Source organism: Falco rusticolus, chromosome 3 (assembly GCF_015220075.1).
Source record: "Falco rusticolus isolate bFalRus1 chromosome 3, bFalRus1.pri, whole genome shotgun sequence".
In the NCBI taxonomy this organism is placed as follows: Eukaryota; Metazoa; Chordata; class Aves; order Falconiformes; family Falconidae; genus Falco; species Falco rusticolus.
The window spans coordinates 78,804,801-78,829,717 of NC_051189.1; positions in this window are offsets into that span (position 1 = coordinate 78,804,801).

A 24,917-nucleotide genomic window follows, 5' to 3' on the forward strand; every position below is an offset into this window, starting at 1 on the left:
ACACAGATCTGTAGGCATGAGAGAAGGGAAAAAAAAAAAAAGTATTCAGAATAAATTGAAAGCTAGTTTCTTGGTGTCTTCATATAAAAGCTTTTACAAGTAGTTCCCTTTTAAATTATCACAGGTAGCAATGCAGCTGTTTGTAGTTTCCTGGAATTACATTTCTGTATCATGACAACAGATTGTTTTTGATCGCATAGGGTGATAATAATCTCCAACACCCTCCCCCAACTAGTTTTGGCCAAATAGTAACTTAGACTCCTTTTTCAATCAGTGGAGCAATAAAGGAAACTCTGGATGTGATTTGTCCCACCTTGCCTGGAAAATTGTCTTAAGGCAGGATGAATTCATTTCAGGAGGGTGCCCTTCTCCCTCCACCTAACTGATCTTTGACTTTAGTTGTTTAAAGCTAGATGGGTGAATCTTGCCTACAAATTCTGAAAGTAAGTATGCTGTCAGTTTGCTATGTACCCCCTGGGTGTGACACACAGCCCAGTTTTGTGTGCCACAGCTAGGCGACCTTCATTTGTTTTTCTGAAGAGTAGCATTGACCTGCAACAGTTTGCAAACAAAAGCCATGCAAGATGAGAAGTGTAAAAGCAAAGACTGAAATTAAAAAGTTGAGATGGTAATTAATACTTAGTAACCAGAGGTCTGCAGAGAAAAACACCGACATGAAAATGCATCAAATATGAGGAAAAAAACCCCCACAAAATTGAAAGACTCAGCTAGGTGGGATTAAACTCAGCTCATGAGAAAGCTCATTGTGATTGATAGATCATTAACCTAACAGTCTCATCAGGTGTCTGTGTCAGGACTGATGAGTTTGCTAATGCTTAGCACATACACTGCAGTTACAAGCATCTATTGCATGTATTAGTGTGTTAACCAAGAAATGCTGTGTGTTCATAAATCACATCTAGTCCTACTTACAGAGTTCCTAATCCTGGTGAAGAAACCCTAATAAAAGTGCTGTCACTTTCTACTGAGAGTAGAAGTAACCTACTAAAAAAGAAAACAGTCAGATGGCACCATCCTTCTGAGATTGCCAAGCACAAAGACAACTACATAGTGCAAGTGACCCAACCCGTGTGCTCAAATGAGCCCAAATCTGTCTCAACTGTCTTGAGCTAGCAAACACTGGAGGAGTAGGACTGGCTTCCTATGTGAGTATGGATTTACAACATGGATTTGCAAACAGCTGTCTCCTGTAAGAAAATGGAAGTGTGGAGGTCAAATTAAAATATTGCCCTACTGAGTAGAACACTGCATGGACAGGCAGGAGGCTTGGGATCTTTTTCATTGCTTCTAACAGAAGCATTCAGTTCCTCCTAGCATGGAAGTGGCTGAACAAAACAGAAAAATTGTTAGAAGAAACCCTACATTCAGGAGGAAAAAAATATGAAGCATGGAAGAACTGTGAACTGTTGCCAGCACCCACAGCTGCTGGAAGCACCCACAGATCAGGTAGATATTGCCCAGCTGATCAGAGGAGGGAGCCAGAGCAGGTGCCAAAGTCTCAGGGATGCTTAGGGGTTTCTTCAAAGTTTCTGCCACAGTCCTGACCTGCAGACAAATCACCTACCATTTTCTCTGCTGTTTCTCACTTTGCCTTTTTCTTGCCCACTTAGCCCCAGAGGTGTTTAGAGGTAACGTTCGTGTCCCAGTGTTGCAGTGCGTGGCACAGTGCTGCTGCAATACAATAGCTAAGTGGTACTTCATTTCTCATAGCATAAAGACTCATTTCTTTACTAATGTATAGTTCTGGTTAACTGGAAAGTTCTGATACCAACAGAAATAAAAAAGGAGACTCCTGACAGCTTCCTAAGGGACATAAAACAGCTACTCTGTGGATTTTAGCCATATGACAGTGATCTTACCCAGACTTTTCCTTGTGAGATAAATTTAAGACTAAAATGGATTAGTTATTTCTACTTTTATCTTTGCTGCTTGGTTGTTTTCTGTGTTCCCTTTTTGGTGTAAGCTATCTAACATCTCAAAAGTCTTTAAGTAGCTTAACTACTGGAGCATTGACTCAGGAATTTAAAAAAATAGTCAACTGACTAAAGCAATGAATTTACTGTTGAGGTTTTATGTCTAAAAACAGACTGAATAGCAGGATAAGAAGGTGCCAAGGGGTTTTGATTTTTTGATTCATCTCTGTAGCTCATTATGTGTGCGTGTGGTTTTTCCTCACACCACCACCACCTTGTTCCCCTGCCCCCCCACCTCCCCCTTCCCTTTTTAATAATAGTCTTACTGGTATTCTCACAGGAAAATCCAAATTCAGTTTACAGCCAGAGGATGAAATTGTTCTGATTATGTTTTTACATCAGTTTTATGCTGGCAGAACACAAAATTACTTAAACAGAATTAGTCACTGCATGCCATCACGGTGGAAAGCAGACTCAGGTTCAATATATATTCTATTACTTGAGTAGAGAATATATTAGCTATGAAAAAGATTAAAAAGAATTTCTGCACAGTGCTATTACCTATACTATCTCAGTCCATATCCACACATGTATCTTAAATGGCCATTTTAAATCTTCTTCAAGTCTGACTGTAGCTATTTCCCACCCCACACAGTTTTAATAAAAATATGAAATGCTTCCTAAGCTGCAGCTTATTTTTGCTGCACTATTGTGTTCAGTCCACAGCAGATTTTCCTTTGGCATTTTTTCTTTCCTAATGTAGAATGTCACCAGATACAAATACATGGCCTGATGCTGTTTCCCACACATTGATACCTACTTTTTTTTTTTTTTTTTTTTAAGATAAGAAGGAGATCTGAGACGTCCATGAGGAGCTGCAGATATGACATCACATCTTTGGCAGTTCTTGTTCTGCCAAATCACCACTGGTTGTATTCCAGGTGAAATTACCCACAGGCATCACAAAGAGCATGAGATAGTTATGTGTGGGTGACTGAAAACCTGAAGTGAATGAGATTCTTACTGAAAAAAATATAGACCTAAGGACCCCTCAGTATCAATTTCTGGTTGCATCTAATCGGTTTTGTCTGAATGAAAGCACAACTGCAGCTGACAGTCATCAGTCTGTTCTTAACTAAAACATACTCATCTCTTGTTGCTATGGATCAGATAACACAGAACTGCATTTGTTTAAGTGGAATTTTACTCATTTTATACCTGTGTAAATGTGAATAAAAGATGCTGCTGACATTAGAGGGAGTTTATTGTAAATCAGAATTAAACACAAGCTCAATTTGATTCACACATGAGAAAAGAATTTTTGACCAAGAAACAACAGAGTTCATACTAGAAATGCAGGTCCTTTGTGGATCCTTGAGCCAGGAAAAAAAATACATAAACTCTATTTATTTTCTGCTTAAAATGGCACTTCAGCTCTCAACATAGAAAGCAAACTAGTATATCGGGCACAGAATTTTTCTCCTCCTCCAGAATAAACCTGTAAGAATTCAGGTTAAATCAAAGAAGTTACTCATATGTAAAAACCTAACAACTAGAATGGAGTTGGGCCCCTTCAAATATGTGATTGGCATCAAGAGAAAAATAGAGCTAGAAATGTCACTTGAATATGGATTCCTGTGATATCAGAGTTCAGGAAAATAAAATTCCAGTGGAAAATAAATATCTTAAGAATTGGCTCAAAATTATCTAATCTGTTTAATGGTACTCCTTTGAAACTTGACCTCTGTAAAAGGCACATAATGAACAGATTTCCCATATAAAGTTTAATTCCCTCAGAACTTTATACTGAACGTCTGTGATACTGAAACCTTGGAAAGCCCATGGAACTAAAATATAACCCAAATTAAGCCTATTTGGGATTTCTGAAACCATCACGGAAAATCCATCTTCCTCTCTTTTTAACTGGATGCCAGTGTTCTTTCCACCTACCTAGAAATTGCAACCCAGCATGGGTACATACACCACACCCTTTGGTAGCCAATGCACTGAATACTAGTAATGTAGCACTTTGATTTGGCAAAGCACTTCTTGCTTACCTTGATCTTCCCTGCCAAGTAAGTATTTTATATTTTATATTGCCTGGGGAAAAAAACAAACTGTTTTTGAGAAGGTGACTTTCAGCAGTATAACTTTTACCTCCTACACAGTGTATTTTTTGCCAGCAGATTCCAGATTCCACAAGGCTGGATAAAAAGTATAGGCTAGAAAAAATTAAATCAGTCAACCAGTCATAAAATCCTTCTCATAAACAGCATCAGGACCAGCTTAATGTTAATAAAGTCTTGCTTGCACAAATGCTACTGGAAAGCTGTTCTAAACTCTCACCATTGCAGTGATTAGAAATATTTTCTGATTTGCTGTGTAAATTTATTTATAGACATTATATTTTTTTTTTTCCTCCTCCCCCCCCATCAAAGTCATCCCTTGGTTTACTTCCTTCCTATTTTGGAATGCAGACCTCTCTCAAGATTAGCTTTTATACACACATCCCCTTCTTCTTTTATTTCCAACTTCTGATCTTACAATTTGTAGGAAAATAATATTGTTGTTAGTAAAGCAGAAGCATGTCCTTCCACATAGAATCAAGTTGTGTGGGACAGTTTTTCAGCTTTTAAATGACCCAGTTCTCACCATATACACCTCTCTTTCTCTGCACTGATGATCCCTTCCAACACCAGAGAAGGAATATTCCTATTTTTTGTACAGGGCCATCAATGAAAACTTTAACCGGGATGAACTGCATCATGAGTAATGTCACTACTGATCTCCTGCAGCCAAACTTTTATCCATTTTATAATTCTTGAAACAACTGACATTTCTCTAAGTAATAATATAACCAATGTAGTGTAGAAAATGCTTTACTGCACATTTCATCTGGACAGGGAAAAACAGAACAACCCCCCCCCCCCCCCCATGCCATATGACTGATTTTGCACAAATCTGTGTTTTTAGAAGCAGAACCTGCAGAACTTGAACAGTCATAGGTGAGAATGTCAAAAGTCAATGCCTTTTGTACCTCTCTTTTGTAACCCTCAAAGCATTTTCTTTGGTAACTGTATATTATAGAAATAACCCCTGAATATAACACCAAGTCTCCTGAAGGTTTTATGGCATGTAGGCACGCTGAAGGCTGATCTCATTGTATGGTGCTTTTTGAAAGGAGTGAATAGGATGTGTTTAGGGGTCTTGCTTAAGATATAGAGGAATTTTCTGCTCTGAGCTGCCACTTGTGGCATCTTTCAGATGAATAGATATGTTATATATCTGTATATAAAAAATGATTTTTGCTTACTAATAAAAAACTATGTTGCCTTTAGCCAAAACAAGTTGTGAATGTTATACTAACTCTTGCTAATTTTATTTCTTTTTCACATTGTAGAGTGGAGACTGAGGGCGATGTTCTGTGGCCTGGTTCTGTCTCCATCCCAATTTTCTGTTAAAGTCAAGTCATTCATCTTGAAAGTCACGAGAAGATTTAAGTGCCGAGATAAGCAATTCTGGGCTTTTGAGCCCAGGTATCTGAGTCTAAGAAACTCAGATAAGGTATCTATGCTTCCTGTACAACTGGAGGAGAGAAAAAGAATGGAATTGACAGGAAGAGGATTTAAATGAAAATTGTCTGTGGTTACCAATAAGAAGTACTGGTCAACTTCAATTCAGGGACTAGATATCTTATTCCAGGGTGTAGTAACGTGTCTTCCTCTTTTAAGGGTTGAGTCCTGAGTCCATCACTAGCTGGTGAAGTGTCCTAGTTTCACCTAGGATGGAGTTAATTTTTTTTCTTAGTGGCTAGTACAGTGCTGTGTTTTGGATTTCGTGTGAGAACAATGTTGATATCACACTGATGTTTTAGTTGTTGCTGGGTAATTTTTATACTAAGTCAAGGACTTTTGAGTTCCTTGGACCCTGCCAGCAAGAGGGCTGGAGGGGCACGGGAAACTGGGAGGGGACACAGCCAGGACAGGTGACCTGAACTAGCCAAAGAGGTATTCCATGCCATATTACGTCATGCTGAGTATATAAACTGGGGGAAGAAGAAGGAAGGGGGGGACATTTGGCATTATGGCACCTGTCTTCCCGAGTAACCATTACACGTGATGGAGCCCAGCTTCCCTGGGGATGGCTGAAGCCCTGCCTGCCCATGGGAAGCAGTGAATGAATTCCTCATTTTCCTTTGCTTGCATGCACAACTTTTGCTTTACCTATTAAATTGTTCTTATCTGAACCCTTTACTTTTACATTCCTTTCTGATTCCCCTCCCCATCCCTCTGCGTGAGGGGGAGTGAGCAAGCGGCTGTGTGGTGTTTGGTTGCCTGCCGGGATTAAACCATGACATGAAGTTACATATTGAATCTTGGCAAAGAGAGGAGGTATTTCAGATACTGCTGTCATTGCATCCTTTTACCCAACACCCTAACAGCAAAACACTTATGTAATAGATGGACAGCCTGGGCTCCAATTCCTTCCACTGTGCCTGAAGGTTTTTAAAACACAGACTCTACTTATCTTTGAAAGCACCCTGATTTTATATTTTTTATCTATTTATAAATAGATTTTATCAGGTTAAAATCTATTCTTAGGTGAAGATCCCAAACCAATTTAGTCTCCAAAACAGGATGAGCTGCCAGAGAATATTCCATTGAAGCCATGGCACAATTCATGGAATATGTGAAAAGAGTTATCTGGTATCTGAGTGTAAAAACCCAAATGAAGTATCTACACTTCCTACACAACTGGAAGAGAGAATGATGAAGCTTATCATGAAGCCTATCAGTTTTTTGGCAATGTGTTCAAATCCAGATTCTTTTGGTCTATTTCTGGTGTTTATGGAACTTTGTTGTTGGTTTGGTGTGACATCTGATATTATGCTATGATATGTTTGAGCTAACAATTTCAAATTAATTATTAAAGCTGAGGTACAATATCTCCTCCTAAATCTTTAACCCATAACAAAAAAGCAATTTTAAAGGTAATGTGGAGATGGAGGAATCACATTTAAACACACCATATATTTAAGCCTTAAAACAAATGCATGATAAATCAGTGATCTTAATTAATAACACTTGTATCCTTTTTCCTCCAATTTAATGAAAATATTTATACTAAAATTTTGTATTGTAGTGCCTCATAACTTCAAAAGTTAAGATAACAAATAGCAAGATTCCTCACTAAAATAAATGAAATTAAAAAAAAATAATAAAATAGATGCAACATACTAGGTATTAATTTAAACTCAAACAGACTTTTCCTACAGTACAAAGAAATCTGGTTTTGATATATTCAGATAAAATTCTGAAATATTGAACTCTCTTTTTCCCCACTTACCTTTTGTTATATATCTTTCACAATTTATTGTGTGATGGTTCTTGAGGGTTAATGGTGTTATAGGTGCAGTATATAAAACTAAAGAGGCTGGCAAACCCATGAGATATGCAGTGAATAGTCAGGGAATCTGCAAAATCAGCTTTATGCAGTATTACAGATGAGGAAAATCTTGTACCTGATAGAAATATCTCTATAGAAGCATATCTTATAGTTTATAGCCTTCCTACCAGAGATTTCATAGGAAAAAAATTGGAGCACTTGAACTATATTCAAAAACAGTAATTCTATAGACATTTGAAAATGAAAAGACGACATCAATATTAAAAAATTACCATCTTGTACTCCCCAAAAAGTCTGAAAGAAATGTTCTTGGATAATGGGCCTTTGGCACTATCTTAGAGAAGTACAAAGAGTCTCCTTAGTGTAGTAAAAGTATTTATTGTTATGGATAAGCCCCAAGATTTGAAAGCACATTACATGAAGAGATTTTAATTGCTGACATACGGAAACAATGGGATGAGATGAAAGAGAAGCAGGCTTCAGAGGCAGATTTCCTGTGGAAAGCTGCTCCCACTTCAGAAATGGAGGCAAATTAGAGCAATGTCAGGGTCAAAATGGAAACTCAGATAGGCATTTGTTCCTCAAGCAAGCCCTATGAAATTTTGCACCCAAGCATTGCAAATTAAGATGTTCACAGGACCCAGGAAGTGGATATCCAGAAATATGAAAGGTGTATCACCTGGGATATTTAAAATTTATCAGATTGTGTCAAATCACATGCAAAAGAATAGATTAGATTTCATTGGTAACTATTGTTTTGAAATAAAAAGAAGATAAACATATCCGAGCTCTTTCAAAAGGCTCAAGTGGTTGAATCTCACTCATATGCCAGACCCTGAAAGTTCAAATGTTTCCCAGAATGCAAGAAGCTTTTGTAGTTAAGGTAGAGGTGAGAACCCTTTGACTGGCTTCTGAAGACAAAGCTTAAATGCTTGAATGATATATGAGACCTTCAGTAAGATTTCTTTACACACCCACACTTAGGCATATACATCTAAAGCATTTTTAAGGCTATGTTAGCTCACGGAAATTGAACCTTCAGAACCAGGAAGTTTTCCAAAAAGTACTTTTCTGTGCAAATAAATCATGCACATCAATCATGAAAGGCAAGCTCCCAACTAATAGTTTGGGCTAATAGTTCTAGTCTTCACAGTGTTGAATGGACAACAATGCAAAGTAGGGCTGGTTTTATGAGAGCTTGCCAACCATGTTATAAGCTAAGTAGGACACATAAAACAGATTAAAGATCCTTGTAGAACATAAAATCAGATGAAAGATTTCCAGGATGAGAGCATCACAAACATGAATGAGCATGTGATCTTTCTGTTTGAATGGGCCCTTATTTTAATCCCAAAGGAATTAGGAAAAAGAGATCTATAACAGAAGTGTCTTTGGTTTGAAAGTAACATTACAAATGATTGATATGGAAAAGGCATTTCTGGCATATTTTTAAATCAAAATGAGCATGTTAAAGTTGTGTGCTTGCAAAATAATTCTTTTCTTACGGAACATATTAATCTGGTTTATTACCTCACTTAAAATAAGGAAAATTATCAGAACTGGTAACATTCTGAAAGACAGAATGGAAATTTTATGCAAAGGATTATTTTTGCTCATTTAATGCCATGTAATAAAAGGGTGAAATCTTTCACACAATAACACCATTAAATGTTCACTGTAGGTTACCACCTCTCCAACAGTCAGCAATTTATGCTGTTTTCTCCCTTACTTAAAAAGTGCTGTACTGAGTGGTGGAGTGAGTCTATGATCCTTACATAACTACTCTCAAACTTCAGAAAAAATGTTTTCCCCCTTTCACCCTTTGAAGAAACTGTGTTTAGTGTCAGTTTTTCACCCAGTTCCTTTGACACTTTGTCAGCATCCTGATTCCATAGCAAGTCTGGAATTAGCGTGGCTAACATTTCCTGACTCTTAATCAATGAACTTCAGACTTTCACCAAACACAGCTTTTCGTTAATCTCTCTCAATGACATATGAGAACTTGACTTTTCCTGTACAGCAGGCCTACCTCATCAATATTTACTCTTTCTCTTGCAAGTCATTATTTTGTCAAAGCAAAGCCTTGTTTTTTCACTTTAAAAACCAAGATGTTTATACTGACAAAAAGAAAAGCCTTTTTGAGGTGAGGCAACATCCAATATACATTGGATATCTATATATACAGGAAAAATAAGAAGATTTTATGGTTGAGAGGAGAAAACAAAAAAGAGAGAGAAAAAATATTTTTATAGTAGCATCAAATAAAATTTATGAAAGCTGCATATCCATTTGTTCCAATGTTAACAAGTTAGCTTTCACCTGTACATTAACTATTATTTAAATCTGTCATTATGACAAGGAACAAGAAACCCTTCTTCAGATGATGACACAGGTACTTTCCTTTTAACCTGTAAAGTTTTAACTCTTCCTTTTTTCATCATTCTTACTAGGCAAAAGAAGTTATTTATAATATTCAAATTATAACATATCATTGTACTTCAGAAGCAATTTCTTTAGAGACAGTATTTTAGCAGAGGATAAATTCACACAAGGTTTACTGATTTCAGAAGACCTTTCTAAATACATTGTTCATGTAAATAGCTGCTTCAAATTTCAGGAAAAATTGCCTGAAAAAATTTGTTGAAATGGGAGCTAAAGCAAATTTGGGGCAAGAAGATGATCTTCCTTCTCAGATATATAAAACCATGTCATGTGTCCCTGGAGTTAATGTGTGAAAAAAAAGGACATTATACAAAAGAAGTTGATGAAAAGCACTTGATATAGGCTTGGGACTTTTTTTGTGGCAAAAAAATCTGAAATGTGATGTGAATGAATACACTTATTCTGACTAGTCCTTTCGTTTTGATGACATATTAAGTGTTGTGCTGAGATGCATTAGAAACACAGATAAATGAGTGTCTTTCAAACAACATATAATATAAACAAAATAAGTTTAAGAAAACATACTGCTTATTCATACTTTTTTCACACACATTTTGTAGTTCTTTTTATTATATTTACTTTTTGGTTTTTTTTGTTGTTGGTTTTTTTTTAACCTGTCAGATAGCTGTGGTGCCTAATGCTAAAAATTTGATAGGCTGGTTTTTGGAAATGCATAGGCAACTGGGAACATAGGTCTACAGAATATGAGTGTTGCTTGTGCTCTTAAGACATTTATTTTTCCTTGATTTCCCAACTGTAGCTTTCAGGGAGCATATTTTCAAAATACCTAAGGCCCAGGTACCGATTGTTCTTGTGAGAGTAAACTGGTACCTGAAATATGCAAACATACTATGAATCATGTAATTTGAAAAGTAACCTCACACTATTCAATTGAAGATGCAGGAGGTGGTAGACACATGATTTTGGGAGATGAGAATTACAAAAATAACATGTGCATCTGAACCTGCAGGCAAACCAGTAGTTCTATGACAATACACGGGAAGTGTCAACAGGTGATATGGAAGTAGTTAAACAAATTTTAACTACTCTGTGATGAGTATCAAGGGAGGCAGAATAACCCACAGTGTAAGAGATACATTTCTAGCAGAACACACTTCTCTCTTAACGAAGCTCTCTTGGCTTCTTGGCACTTCAGATTTCATTTCTTCTGCTTTCTGCTGGTTTTGTGTTCTTACTTCTTGCCTCTTCTGGCCCATGCTTTGACAGGCAAACAATTTGCTTAGGAAAAATGGTGCAGATTGAATAGAGTTTTGCTTAAGCTATGGAGCACAGATGTTTCAGACATTTTGTACTTAACTAGAAAATCACACCCCTGTAGGGTGAAAATCCTCACTGAATCAAAGCTTTATATTCAAAGAAGGGGGAAAATCCTTAAGAACTGTCCCTATGGGTTACAGAATTACAGAATTATTTCCAGTGTGTCTATTTTGGATGAGTAATTGACAATGCAACTTGTGTTTCTATATGTTTTCATATTAAGAAAAGAACATATATTTTCCTTGTTTAAACAGTCTAAAGGGTTGTATGATGAAAATCAGAATAGTGAAACTATAACTAAAAGAGTTTATGGATAACAGTACTGATGGGTTATAATGTTAATTTTTAAAAAATGTATGCCAGTTAATAACTAGCTTGATAGCTTTTTCATCTGCTTCATTGCTATTTTCCTTTCAGTGTCACTAACACATTCACTTCTTGCATAAGAGTAAAAACGAAGGTATACATTCAGCTGCTTCAAAAAGTAGTGCATATGAAGAGAAAGAAATTCTGGCCTTACTTCAGTCAGGGATCTCATTACTTTTATAGTCATTACTGCGGCCAAGTGTAGGACAAGGCCTCAAGGACAAGAGTCCAAGTACTGATAGCCTGATGAATAGAGACTTGTTAGAACTTGTAGGGCACAAGCCCTGGGAGCAAAGGAACAAGCTAACTGCAGACCCCTGAGCCGTCACAGTTGAGGAGGCAACCAGACGGACAGAGAAACAAGTAGCCAGATAAGGGAACGGATGGCGCCAATATGTAATCAAGAAAGCCGCGTAGAAAGAAACTCCCTAACCTTGGAATAGAAATTATTGCTAGGTCAAGATAAACTAGTAAGTTCCTATTGTTCTAACGGTGTGCCTCAAATATCAACCAATCAGTGTTTTTTACGCTTAAGATTTAACCAATCAGTGTGTAATATGTAGAAGGTAGAAATGTATATAATTGTAAGAAAATCACTAATAAATGGACAACTTGCTTGCATCTTCGCCGCAGCCAAGGATGAGCTGTAGGTTACTGACTTCACAGATATATAAGGAATTAAAAATCTCAGATGCTTCAAGGATAATTTGCTTTAGTGAAGAAAGACTGCTTTCCATGTTTTCATAACTTGTTTTAACCAGAAAGGATGTTCTGTTTTCTTTTAAAGCAGCTTATTTTTGGGACAAGTATATCAAGGAATACACCAGTCAATTTCCTGAAGTAAATTTGATGGTACCCTTATCTTGCAGCTCAACCTATACTCCAGCTTTGACTATTCAGTGACTTATTTGAAATTTTAATGTTGAATTAAAGCTGTGGTTTGATATTTGCTCTAAGTTCTAGTCTTATAAAGTTGTTTTTCCACTTTCATGTGTTACAGAATAATGTATTACAAAATCATCCTTAAGTCACAGCATTCTAAAACCTTGCAAAGGTATAACATATCAGATATATATAAATAGATGAAGCTGTTTCAGGAAAAGTTTCAATAAAATTTCTTACAACTGAACCTACAAATGCATATTTTTACATGCAGATAGAAGCAGACAAGCTCTTCAAGTATAATATCTGTCATAAGTAAATCATTTCTGCTTTTGTATTTCCAATGACCTTTTCCAGTTTTATCACAGTATTTTGTTACATAAAATTCAGGTGTTGATCCTTCTCTAATCATACCCAATAAAAGGAGAGATTTTTATTTTCTTGGAACATTAATGTGATACTCAAATTATATTCTTCAAGCACTGGTTGTTTTCTAACAACCTTACAAAGTCATTTTCTGTAGAGAAAAATATACAAATTTCCAAGCAACTGAGCAACATGCAAAGTTTCTGCAGCTCTAATTTCTGGTGAGAGCTGCTGTATTATAAGAAATAGCTTCTAGCAATGACAGCAACATGAAAAATATTTCTGCACTAATGAGGAAGGGAAATTAGGGAAAGGGCAAGTTTACAGTTATTTATATGTTATTTCTGTATGCCACTATCTTAATAAATATTTTTATTTATATTATACTGTGAATTATTAGCAGAGAAATCATTGGCATGGCACCTGGGAAAAGTGTTGTTCAAGGCACACCTGTCAAGAAGTGGCTTTTCAGGTGGCATATTACATCAACAGTCTGCTTCTGTAGTAGGCAACTTCTGTGTTTCATTGTATTGCCTATAGCTGCACAATAAAAATTTGTAACATCTGCTGATTTTTCTTCCTATACCTGATGAAATTATCTGTGATGAAAGATGGTACAAATGAAGCTAGAAGTAAAACGTCATTAACTTTCATGGAGTACCCTGGCTTTTTTAAGCATGGAATTTTCATATTTTGGCCAAGATAAGGATTTTTTTCCAAGCTCAATGCAGATTAAAGGTATACCAAATGCCAATTGAATTAGTTTTATCAACACAATGCATCCAGACAGAAATAAGTATTGCTGTTCAGAGTCCCCAAGCTCTTTGTTGCTGTCTAATGCAGTTCTTGGTGCTGCACTTCCTGAAAGGTACGTTATGTGCCCACATGATAGCTCCAGATCCCAACAGACTTAAATCATAAAGGACTTATGATTTCATGTAGCTTTTTTTAAGAAACAATTCTCAATAACCTCTTGCAAACTCCGGAAGGACTCTTCCAAAGTAGATTCAATTAGTCCTTGAGAACAATTTTTATAAATCCATCTAGAAATGCCAGCACTCTACCACCTGACTTTACATGTTACTACTGAAGTGCTGCAAAACTGTTGCTGAAGTATGTCTAAAATGGGTATATATTTTCATATTTTTTCTCATATGTAATTTTTGAGCAAACTAAAAATAACAAAATGACGACTTGAACTTTAATTTTAAATGGATTCATTTATTGAGAGATTTAGATTCTTTTGTTCCAGTTTTCACAGAAGTGCTAGGAAACCCATGTCCAAGGTAGCTGATCTTTGTATACGACTGTTGAATATGAGAAGTTTTAGCAAATAATTTGTCTGCAATGGTGTTATGTTCAGACAAAAATACCTACATCAACAATATATGCATTAATTCCTAGCTATTATAAATATTATACACAATAATTTGTACCAAAAAAAATAATTGCAAATTTCTAACATGGCTTTAATGTGTTTTTATCATTTTAAGATATGTTCCCTTCCATAGCACCTTTTCCTATGGCTTGAATATAATACTCATATTTGTGTGTGTGTGTGTGTGTGTGTGTAGGAGAGTGGGATGAGAGACAAGCCAGGAAGAGTGGGATGAGAGATAACACGCATCTTTGGTGTCATTTTACAGTATAGTACAAATACTTGCTTTCCTAATGTATTCAAACCCCTACATACTCTGGCAGGCAATTAGAAAATGCTTTCTAACTGCCTTTGAGGCACAGTGCACTTGACAAATTTGGCAGGTTCCTTATCAGTTTGCTGTACCTGATACAGGAGCAGGTAGTCCCAAGCTTACACAGCTCTAGTTTTATAGCTCCCAGAATCACTTTTTACAAGTGAGATCTATGTGCATATCCATTCTAACAGCTTTAAGAGTTTGAACACCTGCTCCTTTTAAGTCATTTCCATGTCATGTCATTATGTGCTCTAAAACACAGTACATAAATCATTGTTGATGTATCTGCAAAAGAGAGAAAAAAATTGCCCTAAATGCATCAATAGTGAATAGAACCTTTAAGAACCCTCCCGCACATCAACAGCTTGAATATTTTCAAAATACATGTTTTTATGCAATAAAATAGTGATATATTTAGCATACAAATTAAGATTAATTAAAATTAATGAGTTGAAAACAATTATCTTGCTGTATTTCCTGCAAGACAGAAATATTTGTTGACCCAAGATTAGAACATCAAACTCATTAAGTAAGTTAATAACCTCAAAAATTTAAGATTCCTCAGATTTCTAGTGGGAGTTTTAAACAAAGATCTATTACATCTGTTTGACATTCACACTGCTGCTCTGGTTGTAGTTACTTACAAAAACATGTACTCTTTCTGAGACCCAGCAAACAGCTGTTATCAATACACTGAGAAACAAAACGTAAACGGAATGGCTAGCGCCCCAGCCTAGAAGGGGGTGCTACTGCGAGTTAACATGAGCAGAAAAAGGAGTATTGTATTCTACCCACTTCCAGGGTACACTGGGAGTAGCAGCACTAAGTCATAGCAAACCAAGGGCAGTGCTTGGACAGAAGGAAGGCAGCGGAATTGCTCCCAATTGTTTTGGGGTGGGGTTTTTTTGGCAGAAATTCTTTAGACTGACATGGGCATCTGAAAGAAAGCCTTTCCCAGTTACATTCACAAAAGGATGGAAATCTGATCGCTTTCTATCAGTAGTAAAGGTGTTGCTGTGCTCATCACTTTCCTAGCTATTGTACACAGCTACAGAGAGGCTTGTGCTCTTACTTACCTCCCTACACTTTTAAAAGACACAGCCTGACACCCAGCAATGGCCAGAAAACAGGCCATATGCACAGCTTTGGTTGCTTTGAACTGCCTTAGATCTGCATCTCAGGAGGCTTAACACCATCAGCCTCCCAGGCCACCCTATCCTGGAGGCAGCCTGGGCAGGAGAGACAGTGCAGACAGAGCACTGAGGGTGAAACTCATGGAGCCTTATACTAGCTTTTCCAGCACAGGGAATGAGCTGATCCCAGGTAAGTAGCAGAGGCAGGTGAAATGCAGGCAGTGTGGCTTTGCAGGGACAGCAAGGACCTGGGTCCAGCAAATGTAGTCTGTAGCTCAGTGTGAATCACAGAGCACATTAATGCGCAACTCAGAGGGGTCTTGGGGGTAATATCTTGAAATCACTTCTGTAAACAAAGTCGGTTCTATTTATCATAGAAAGCACTTTCTTTGGACCTAGGACCTTGAAAGGCTTTGATTATCTTTTTAATGTGCCACTTTGATTAGTTATATTAAGCCTCAATAAATGAGGTTTGGCAGCCTACCTTAAACTCAGAAAATCTGCTGTTGCCAGCAGCAACCACAATGAAACCCTCCTTTAGCCCTTGCCCCATCTTAATTACTTATCAACAGAATACAATGTTGTTATTACTTGTCAGTTAAAAAAACTCATTCTGCAAGCTAAAGAAAATCTATTTAAAGATTACAAAACTATTTAAATTACAAATATATTTTTTTCTGATATACATGTTTCATTCAAGCAGAAATGTAACATATTTTGAGAAAGTGTCAAGTACTTTTGCAAGTAGAGTAGGAGGCATTTATATGTTTTTGTGTTGCATAAATAACTAAGAAAGGTTATCAGATTTTCAACATGAAATCCTACCAGAATGAAAATATCTAAAAGGATTTTTCCATATTTTGGGACCTTGATAACACAGCTTCTGTCTCTCAAAATGGACATAATCCAACTAATACAATATAAAATACTCTTCCTTATGAATAGGAGGTTTCTACCAAGACTTTTCCAGTTCTTTAGGTCCTTTCCATGATACTTAAGAGGACTATTTATTTTCTTTTAAAAGGACACCGAAAGAACTATTCATTTTCATCATCAGTTTCTTACTCGATTTCATATAACACTTTGCTTAAACTTTTACCCATTTTCAAAACAAGAACTTACATTTAAGGTATCTGGCCAATTCTCCCACCAATATTTATATATATATAGCCTTTGAAGACCCCCAGTGCCTACATAACTGAACAGCAGGTAGAGTTTATGGATGAACATATTGAAGGAAGAAGTCATAAACTGTTACGTGCATGATCCCAGCGTACCTCTCCAAGCTGAATTTTCAACAATTTCACAAGCTGTCAATATACGTCTAAGAACCTATTGCTTTAAATCAAAAGGCAACGAATCCTCCAGACAGTAGCTACTACACTTTGCAGGTTGGAGTCTACTATATTAGTGGTATAAATTTCAGGTTTTTAAACTTGTTTGGATTCTGTCAGATATAGTAGTTGAATGTAGTCATAAAATTGACTAGTGCTATTTCTGCTGTTAATAAGGAGATTGTCAATACATTCTGAAGCCTCATATATTTTAGTGCGTTTTCTGGAAGAATCTAAACTGATATACAGGTGATTCTAATGTCAATATTTGGGTGTAAAGTGGATCACATTTTTTTTTTTTAGCCATATTTTAGCGTTGTTTTGTTTTAGAGACCTTGTCACACCTGCAAGAAAATATCTCAGAATAACATTACCATCAGAAAGACACAACCTACGGTCCAGATGATTCCACAAGAAGAAAGTCAACATTGAACTTTATAACAAATACAATACAGTATATGTATAGTGTATTAAAACAAGACTACTCAGTCACCCTTTTTGGAAGATTTTAAAGCAAACAGTTCTTGATTTTGAAAGTCAGATGAAAGATAAATTAACTTTCTTTCCTTCTTATGCTTCCTAGGTTAGGGTCAAATGATGACATTAAATGATTAATCAGATTTTGTGGAATGATAATTAAATTTAGTTGCATATAACTTAACAGCCTCATGGCAAGAAGATAAAACCAACTTACCTTGCCAAAGGTAGTAAACCAATTATTATTGAAGCCAGTGGGAACACATATGAAAATAATTTTCTTTACTAATACAACATGTTATTTAATTATTATTGGATTAGATTAGATAGATCATTATAAAATGTGTTACTTTTGCACAGCTCCTTTTTTACATATGCAAATGGTACACAAAGCAGTTTCATTGGGTATCCATGCTCTTTCTGTTTAGTAATGTCTTTTCAAGGAAAAGCAATACTGCATTGACTTCCAGCCCAAAACACAGAAACACGGATTTTTTTTAAAGGTACTCACCACAACATTGTCCTTATTTTCTTCTTTCATAAAAGCTTTACAGAAAGACCTCTACTACATGCTTGTCTTCTGACAATCCATACAGCATGTGCAAGTTTCAAAAATTCAGCTCTAAATGTCTGAGCACTACTGCTTGTTGTAAAGAATTTACATCTGAAATGCTTTTGAACATAAAAACCTTATTAGTGACATTCCATCACTTTTATCTTCTTTAGTCAAGTTCTTTTTTTGAAAGTTTTATTGAAAGGAAAATAGTTATTTCTGTATATTTATTACTCTTTCAGAAAGGGATACCTACAAACGCATTTGTGTAATTAGTATTAACATGTCATTAGTCTCTTTTGAATTTACATCTACATTTTAAATGATTTTCAATAAACTTAGTTCTACATGTAACTTCCAAACAATCTCAGCAATTCAGAAGTCCAATAAGATGATGTCATTAAATCCATAGAATCTTTCTTGGCAAAAAATAATTAAATATATCTGATTTCTTTAATTTAGATTTCAAATCCTCTCCCTTCTGTCCCCTTTTTTCATTCTCAGTCTTTTCCTTTTTTTTTTTTTTTTCCTTTTTTCTTATTTTTTTTTTCTAGTTGCTCCTCTGGCTTGTGTCTACATGTAAGATGTAAGACATGACAGCAAGCCTTTTAAGATACCATGCATGGCAATATGCAGATTATCCACATTAGGGTTCTGAGATGAAGAAAGGAGCACAATACTCCTATGGTGGCATCTAAGTGCCCTGGGAGAGCCTTTGGATGATCTAGGAGGTGCACTTGGACTGGGGGTATGCATTTAAAACTTCCTGTTACTTGCTCCCTACTGCAAAGTGCATTTCTAATGCAATGAGACTGGGAAAATACTGTGCTGAACAACTGCTGTGGATTAATTATACAGACACAAAACAAAGCCACTGGGCTAGTTCCACCAAAAGCTGAGGAGTTCAATACAGAGCATTGCATCTTTAAAACATCAAGCTGTGAGCCCAGCCTTTGGGTCAGCATTGTGGTTCTATCTGCATAACAGGGTGGGTGGGTCAGTGTGTGTGTCTGTGTGGGGGAGGGATTTGCAGGTATAGAATGGAGTCAAGGAACTGAACAGGAAGCAGTTAAATGCCTACAGGAAAAGCTGGGTTGACAGATATACAAAACTTGTTCAAGAGCATAAAAGCATTACTTTAGGTTGAAAGAAAAAGCACTTACCTCAGATGAGGTTTCACGATCCTGCACTCTTAGATCTCAGTGCCTGCCCCTCTCCATCCTCCCTAGATACAGCAGGGGAATTAGATCATTTCCTGAGTAGCTTCATAACTGACATGTTTATCTGGCAGTAATAGAACTGAGGTCTAGTTCTCCTTTTCTTAAGGAAATTTGTCCCTATTACACTTTAATGATAATTTTAAATTATTTTAATTATAGTATTTTAATCCATGAACATGGGACAGGCCTAAGGGGGCTCCCTAGGATTGCATATAGATTGGCAGGGAATGTATTCCTCAGGAAGGTGGAAGAATACCTAACGGAGAAAGAAGTGAATTGGATTCCCTCTGTTAGTGGGTTTTCAAGACAAGTAGCTGTTGGATAAAACAGCACTTTGATTTATCACAGGCGAAGCCAAGCTCAAGAGGGTCCAGGTTGTAGAGAGGCATACTAGTTTGGACCCTGCGGGTAACCTTTCCGTGTGAATCTCAGTCATGCTTGAGGGAGAATTAATTATTTAGCTGTTAACAATGTTGCTTCTAGGCATGAGGAGAAACATACCTTTAGGTACAAGAAAAAGATTCACAGCCTTTCACTTGAAACAGGAGGATGCCTATTTGCACAGAGGAATAGGGAACAAATACATTCGTTAGATCTCACAATAATCAGCAGTCTGTGAGACCAGCAGGAAAATGTAGGGAATGCAGCTATGTTTAAGGGGTTGCATAATGAACCTTCACTTATCCTTATTCCTTTGCTGGAAGCTGCCTGGACTGTAAACTTGGGCTTGGCTTGTAGCACCTAGAACAGATGCAAGTGGAAAGAAGGACTCTTCCCAGAGAAGGAGGAATTCTACTATCAGTGCATGACAAGATGCACAGGAAAAACTATCAGCAAAAGCTTTGGTGCCTCTAGATTTCAGATAAGTCAATGGATAAACAGCTGACAAATAGTCCTGGAGAACTTGTACATGGAATATTGCTGGAACTGGAGCTATAGAGGTGAGAAAACAGACACTGTTTGGTTGATCATGCATTCTGATATGTTTGATTTACAATGTAGTGTGGCAAGTAAAGTATATGGAAAAATCAGGCTCCTGCAACACAGGCTTTTAAGTTGTTCTGCATGTACATGACGGTCCTTTTCCCAGAACATTGAACATTTGGTAGCTATCTGGAGCAGACAAATTAGCATGACTCCTTCTGCAAAGGAAAAACTTTTGACAGGCAAACCCAAACATATGTAGTTCTACCACAGGAGCTGTATAATTAGCAATCACAGCAGTTATGTATTTAAAAGATAGAGTTTTTTTTCCAGGGCAAACGCATTCCAGCTGAAAGATCTGATAAACAGTATCGGACAGAAAATTCTGTGATTCATGCTTCATGTAATTTCTATCTCCAATCAAAAAGGGTGATTCATAAGATGATAAAGCAAAAAATAATTATGATTCAGAAAACTCAGATTACAGCATGATTGTTCCTTAAAAAAATCAGACCACGCATATATTTCTAACTTAGCATATCTGCTCCTCATGACTCATGACTTCAACCTATCTGATGACCTTTAGACTACCCCAAAGCATGCATTTTTTTCTCATTCTTGCTAGGTATGAGAATCCAAAACAACTGAAACAGGAGAGTTTATCTTGCTTTACTTCACTAAAAAAAACGTTAATTAAAGAAATTTCACTATTAATGGCACTTCTGCTGCTCGACCTCTGTGTATTTTATCCCATATGGTTTCTAAAACAATTGTTTTATATATTCCAAAAGATAACAATTCAATAAAGAGGTTCCCTTCACAACCAATGGAAAGTACTAAACATCCTCGAACAGAGTGATATACAGATCACTTTCCCTTTTTACATTAACTGTATGACCTGGATGCCTTCAGAAGGAAATGTATTCCTGACTTTTTTCCCTAAGAATATCATGAAGAAGTAAGAAATGTCAGGCATCTCCATTTCTCACCTACCTTGCTGTAGGACAAATTTGCAGTTTCTCTCACAATAATTCGGAGACCTGATAATCTTCACCTCTCCTGCTGAACATGTGGTGCAACTTTGGAATAAGTGCACTTAGCTGTGAATCAAGTGCTGTAGAGTTTTCAGCCATGTCCCTTGGGTGTGTAGGTATAGCAGAAAAACATTTAACAAAAAAATACTCTTCCAGAACCAAAGCCAGAAACCTAAGGCTCCATCACTCGCTTCTTCTACTTGAATGTCTTCCCTGCTAGTCTTGCATCAGACTAATGTTTCCCTGTTCTTTCTGGTTCCAGAGCTCTTCCATTCTTACTTCATAGTAGCTGAACCTCAAAAGAGCAGAGGAAACAGTCTCCTCACCATAACCTGGTGAGCAGGTAGGTGCTCACTGCAGAAACAGAGTCACGTTTCCTGCAAGTAATTAAGTGCTGCAGCTGAGGTTGCCTGGGCGAACACCAGCACCAAACACTTCTGGATTTAGCCTGGGCTTGCACCATGAACTCTAAGTGGGAGATAACAACTGTCTCCAGGTGTGTCTATGGGCACACCTTAATGACACTTTAAGGCATAAAACAGGCTCCTATCTAGTTCTGAACACTGGAAAGAGGGCAAGTTTTCAACCACAATTGAAACAGGGTCAAAGCGCAGTCCTATTGGAGTTATGTACTCTACTTACTGTTATTGAGGTCAGTATTGTGAGAATATGTCATTACATTGTCTCAAAATCAGGAAGATGGCACCTTCTAATAATACTGTGATCCAAACAACACTGAAGTCAGCAGAGGTTTCTCAAAACACTTCAGTGGGCTTTGGATGCAGTGATGATATGCATTATTGAGCTCAAGGATAAAAAATTCTTCAGATTCTTGACCAATTAGAAGATGAAAGTTTTTATTTCAGTTATGTTCATGATTCCACATCTGTTTTCCAAGAATGATCAAGTGCATATATAACTAGTGTATGTTATTATTCCAGTGAGACACAAACTTTTTTTGCAGTTTAAATTTCAAATTAATTGGTTGTTAATTACTCAGATTTTTTACCTAGTTTCTGTGATTGTTATTTAATATTTTGCTTCTGCACTTTTAATTGGTGATCTAGTCAGGACAGTTCATATTGTGAACTATGAATATTACAGCTAGGTAAAAAAACCCCTAAGATTACCAAACAGTTGGTTTTAGCTAGGTACAACATGGTGACTTACGTATTAACAATAAGTAATATGAGTAAAGCAGATACCTAAGTTATAAGAACTAATAATATGAAGTTAAATAATATCAACCAGAAACCAAGAATTATTTATGAAAGATTTCTGTAAATGTTAGTTAAAAATAATAATAATAATAAAAAAAAAATCTTTGAAAATTTCCCAGTCTCTTCTGTTACAATTTGTGAAAAGGGGAAAAAAAAAGGTTAAAATCATCAAAGAATTTATTCATTGATAGCTATTTGCTAAGCTCATTTAATTAAGCAGTAGGTTAATTACAGAATAGAATTGTGTGTGAGGGGACAGCTAGGGAATCTCACTTATGAATTAAGCACCCTGGGACTGAACTGAAGAAGTGTCTCCTCTTTCTCTCACCAACTGAGGCATGCTGTTACTCATTCTATGTATTGTGCAGTTTAAGAGTTCAAAACCAATAAAATGCTGTGGAAAAGTTCTTCCATAAGATTTATTTTTTTTCAATTAGCAATAGATTGGGAACCCATGCAATACATAATCATTATGTTTATTAATTATCTTTAGTTTCTTTTAAGGAGTAATTTTTCCCCTAAATCAATTAACAGTCATGACATGCCAGCCATCCATCCATCGGTACATGCAGGTCATTCTAGATAAATGGGACAGCTGTTTAAAATACTGGATCAATGTTCACTTTTTAAATGGTTATCAAATCTCATTACACTGTGCACCTTTCAAACTGTCAAGGCCAGAGCTTTAGACAAGATCCCCGAAGGGATGCAGACAATTACCAGTTCAAGAAACTTAAATGTTCTATAACGTCCCTCAGAAATCTGCTTATCTGCAGAAATAAAAGTGAGCAGGTGAATGTAAGGGATGAAGGTATATATATCCTTCACATAGGTAACGCACCTCATAAAATAAGATTGTTAAGAGGTTAATGCTTGATATTGTTAACAGAGGTTTTCAACAAAGTCCTGACTTTGGGCTTTGTTTTCTGACTGTGGCCTCCTCTGTCAAATAAGCAGCTTTGTATGCTTCCACGGACACCACCCACTGTGAGCACAAGTTTTATAGGATTAAAGGATTTACAATTTATAGGAATGTGGGACTGGGAGAGACCTCCAGGGTCACTGAATCCAAGTTCTTGCTTTCACAAGGAGCCCTGCCATTTAATTTTCCTTTTTATAAATGGATCAGCTTCTATCTTACAAGTTGTCAAAGGGTTTTGACACAACTGTTTTAAAGGTATACCAGATGCTATTCTTCTAACAGTTAGGAACATTATGCTGAACATTTAGGAAAGTTGTTTCCTCCTCCATATTTTTGACCTAAATGTGTGCATGAAATGCATTTTTCAATTTTGACTCTTTAATCCTGATATACTGTTAACTAAGAAAAGTTAGGTTTTGTTTTAATAGGTTGTCTGAGTCCAGTAAGTGGTGCACAGACATAACCTACTGATAGGTTCTTCATTTTTTTCTGTATGTTATCATTATTTTTTTTAATTTTGAATTCTTTCTATAGAAATGAGAAATGCATAGAATCTTTAAGATATGAAAATGCAAGTAATACATACAAAACCATGATTGTTTTGCCAATCTATTTTCTTATTAGAAAAGTTCCTACTGTTGTATTATAGGCTTATATCTTTCTGTTGGTGGACTACAGTGAGAATCAGGGTCATCCTCTGATCAGCTAGTGCATGTGCATGCAAATGTTTTTTTCCTGCTACAAGTCCCCAGTCACATTATAAATTATTTTTAGTAGCCTTTGACCTCATGATATTGAACTTCGACCTAACAAAGCTTATCCTGTTTCTGCTATTACAACCATCACAGTCATCCAGTTAATCTGTATAAATAACTTGGTTTTTCATGCTATGGATGCTGTTTCGTAAATCTTTTAATGTCCAAAATGTCATCAGTGCTTTTATCTTTTAGTACATCTCTCTTTGAGAAAACATTAGATCAGATTATCTTCAGGACTGAGCCTTGAGGAATGCCATGACTAATCTACCCTCTGATGCCATACTTCACTCAAAAGACAGGCAAGATCACTTTGCCTGAGTAATACGTTGTTTTTCTGCCAAGGGTTGATTCAGAAGGGTTGACATGCTTCTTACCAAAGAGCTTTCCTCTACACCGATACTGAATTTGAATGCAGGGCTAAGGTAACTGCAAATGCTACGGCAGGATTTCTATTAGCATCTACACGAATGAAACCCTCTTACTGTTAGTCTTTCTGTTCACAGTCTATAGTGAGAAACGATCTTTTTTTCACCTGGAGTTCCCAGTAACTAACATCGACTGAATGAACAGCTCAGAAGCTTGTTCAGTCTAGCAAAAGATGTAAGAAGAAAGCCAGTTTCCTTCCAGCACTGCGCAGTACGGGACTGCTCTGAGTGTTCACTTGAAACAGAATGGAACATTATCAAGTAATTATGTTTATGAGCAGTATTGCCATGAATGAGTGAATGTAATGACTATCAGAATGGAAACAGATGCTGATATTTACATGTATTTAAAGTAAATTTCATTGATCATAAAAGATGATGGGGGCTTTAATCTTAATTTAGAGATAATTACAGGATAGTGTGATCCCAGGTAGCAGCCACATGACCTTCACCAACTAGTCTTGTCAGTAGCCCTAATGCAGATTAAGTGATCAGCTGTCTCTCTGACTTCATTTTGGCTTAGGCCAATGGTGGCTTAAACTTGACATT